General features: G+C 37.0%; 1 non-coding gene across 1 annotated transcript; it reads left to right on the top strand.

Annotated features, from left to right (window-relative positions):
* Positions 1 to 1,129: 1,129 nt before the first annotated feature.
* LOC148581091 (small nucleolar RNA R71) lies at positions 1,130 to 1,233 on the top strand. Its single transcript, XR_015895651.1, has one exon. It is a non-coding gene; the product is annotated as a small nucleolar RNA R71 (small nucleolar RNA).
* Positions 1,234 to 3,444: the final 2,211 nt, after the last annotated feature.

The following is a 3,444-nucleotide window of genomic DNA, read 5'->3' as shown; positions in this document are numbered from 1 at the left end:
TCATTTTTCAGCCTCTGAATCAGATTTTTGCTCAGGTCCCTCAATTTCAGCCAGAAAATATCTGAAACTACAGAAAAATACACAAACTCATAGTAAAGTCCAAAAATGTAATTTTTGCATAAAAAATAATAAAAATATAATAAAAAGTAATTAAAACATACTAAAAACTATGTAAAAATAATGCCAAAAAGGGTATAAATTATCCGCTCATCAATTGCCAAGAACCGAGCGAATTGCTCCTCCTTAGGCTCTTCTTGCACATCTATAGAGTGATATTCTTTAGGCTCCTCTCTCTGCAAAGGGGCGTGCAAGGTGACATTTCCAGTCACCTCATGAGCCTTGATATCCTTGAGCTCCTCAGTAGTAGGCTCCTCTTCTAGTTCGGCCTCTGCCTCCACCATGAGCGCCTTGCACTTTTCCTGTGGATTTACTTCCGTGTTACTGGGAAGAGTGTCAGAGGGATGACCTAGTTTCTTCCATAAAACTGTGAGTGGTCTTGGAGAGGTTAGAGACTATAGTAGCCAGGTCAGAAATGCTTTGTTTGGGTGTCTCCATCTGCTATTGAGATGGTTCGAATGGTCTGCTGCTGAACCTGTTCTGGTTCATTCCACCCTGATTGTTATTGAAGCCTTGTTGAGGCTTCTGCTGATCTCTCCACCCAAAGTTGAGGTGGTTCCTCCATCCCTGATTGAAAGTATTCGAATAGGAATTATTGTTATAGTTTCTAGAGGAGTTTCCCATGTAGTTCACCTCCTCCATTGTGGTCCAGGCGTTATCACCAGCGTCCACCTCATAAGCTGTCTCTGGACAGTAAACAACTGAGCTCTGCGCCCCACTCAAGTACTGTGAGATCATGTTGATCTTCTGGGACATGAGCTTATTCTGAGCCAAGATGGCGTCTAAGCTGTCCACCTCCAGGACTCCCCTCTTCTGAGTTGTCCCATTGTTCACAGGGTTCCTTTCAGAAGAGTACATATATTGGTTGTTGGCAAACATGTCTGTGAGTTCCTGCGCCTCTTCAGACGTCTTCTTCAAGTGGAGGGAGCCACCAGCAAAGTAGTCCAATGACATCTTGGACATCTCAGAGAGACCATCAAAGAAGATCTCTAACATGGTCCACTCTTAGATCATGTCATGAGGACATCTCCTGATTAGTTACTTGTATCTTTTCCAAGCTTCATAGAGGGATTCACCCTCTTTCTGTCTGAAGGTCTAAACTTCCACCCTAAGCTTGCTCAGCTTCTGAGGTGGAAAGAACTTAGTCAAGAATCTATTGACCACCTTCTCCCAAGTATCAAGGCTCTCCTTAGGCTGAGAATCCAGCCATAGCCTAGCTCTGTCCCTTACAGCAAAGGGAAAAAGCATGAGCTTGTAGAGCTCTGGATTTACTCCATTAGTCTTGACAGTATCACAGATCTGCAGAAAATCAGAGATGAATTTGTTGGGATCTTCTTGCAGGAGTCCATGAAACTGGCAATTCTATTGTACTAGAGTGACAAGTTGAGGTTTCAGCTCAAAGTTGTTTATTCCAATGGCAGGTATGGAGATGCTGCGCCCATAGAAGTCAGAATTGGGTTCAGTGTAAGATCCAAGCACCTTCTTGCGTCTCCTCCATTGTCTGGGTTAACTGCCATTGTTGTATCTTAAGCTTCTAGCTCAAGAGCTTCCGTGAGATTCCCTCTGGCTATGCTAGCTTGAGCTTGCTGCAAATGTCTTCTTAAGAGTCTCTCATGTTCAGGATCTGGGGTCAACAAGAGCTTCTGTATCCCTATTCCTGCTCGTAAACAAAAAAAGAGACCAAGAATAGCAAAAGAATGGAGTCTCTATGTCAGAGTATGGAGCTCCTTGTTAGAGGCTTGAGTAAAGAGAAAAGAAAACGAAGTTGTCTTTTATTTTAAAAAAATATTTTCAAAAATAGAGAGAGAGAGAGAGAGAGAGAGAGAAAGAATTAAGAATTTTTGAAAAAGAAAAGAGAGAAAAAGAAGTAGAAGATTTTCGAAAAAGAAGAGAGAGAAGAGTTAGAAGATTTTGAAAAAGAGGAAAGAGAAACAAGAATTAAAGAGACACCAAACTTTTAAAACTAAAATAAGATAAAACAAACAAACAAGTAACTAACTAGATTTGAAATTAAGGATATGAAAGATTTAAATTTAAAGAAATTCGAAATTTAAAAGAAAAAGTCAAACAAAGAATTTTGAAATTCAAAAATTAGAAAAAATCAAGAGAGAGAGAGAAACAAGATAAGATAAGATTTTAAAATTTTAAAAATTTTAAAATTAAAATCTAAAAGAAAGATAAACTAACAAAATACTAAACTTTTAAAATTTTAAATCAAATTAAAGATAAGATAACAAAATTTTGAAAATCAAAGAAAAAGATAAGATAATGATTTAAAGATAAATAAGATAAACAAGAAAAACAAGATTACTAAACAAGACACCAAACATAAAATTTTGAAACCAATAAAAATATTTTCGAAAATATTATATATATATATATATATATATATATATTTTTTTTTTGAGAAATTTGGAAAAGAAAAAGAATAAAAGACACCAAACGTAAAAGATTTTGAAATCAAACAAAGAAATACCAAGAAAAGTTCAAACACAAAGAAAGAAAAGCAAGAACAATTTTCAAAAATTAAGAAAAGAAAAACCAACAAAAAGCAAAAAAATACTAAACTTAAAATTTGACACAAGACTCAAATAAAAGAAATAGTTGACTAAAGATGAAAAGTTTTTGAAAAATTTTGAAAAAGAAAATAAAAATCAGAATTGAAAGAAAAACTAGTAAAAAAGGTACTTGATCTAAGGAGCAAGACAACCGGTAGTTTGTGAATCACGAACAATCTCCGGTAACGGCGCCAAAAACTTAGTGCGTAATATTAGAACTCACACAATTGAACCGGCAAGTGCACCGGGTTGTCCAAGTCATACCTTAGGTGGGTGAGGTCGATCCCACGAGAATTGTTGGATTGAGCAAGTTGTGGTTATCTTGTAGATCTTAGTCAGGCGAATAGAAAGATAGTGGTTGTTGTAAGCGCATAAAATAAACAATCAGTAAAGAAAAGACGTAGAAACAATGATAAGAAATCGGTTAAGGCCTCGGTGATGCTTATCCTTCTGGATTAATACTTCGCACTGACTAGTTTTAACAATGAGTGATTCATTCAATGGCAAGGCTGTAAGTGATTAAAGCCAAGGTCAGTGGTCATTAATCTCCTCTAATCCACACCAAACGCCAGTGTCAGCGGTCATTCAATCTGAACGAGGGTGAAGCTCATGCAATTCAATATCTGGTGATTCTACTCAAAACACCACAAACAAGGTCAGATCTTCTAGATCGGAGAATGAAGCTCAGGGTTCTAGCCTTAGTGCCACAGAGATCTCAATTACCGATGACTAATGAGATTTTATGTTACTTATCCCAATTAGCCCAGAT

This window comes from Arachis ipaensis, chromosome B10, assembly GCF_059453495.1.
Source record: "Arachis ipaensis isolate K30076 ecotype BB chromosome B10, ASM5945349v1, whole genome shotgun sequence".
Taxonomy (NCBI): domain Eukaryota; kingdom Viridiplantae; phylum Streptophyta; class Magnoliopsida; order Fabales; family Fabaceae; genus Arachis; species Arachis ipaensis.
This window is presented reverse-complemented; position numbering and strand designations above follow the sequence as displayed.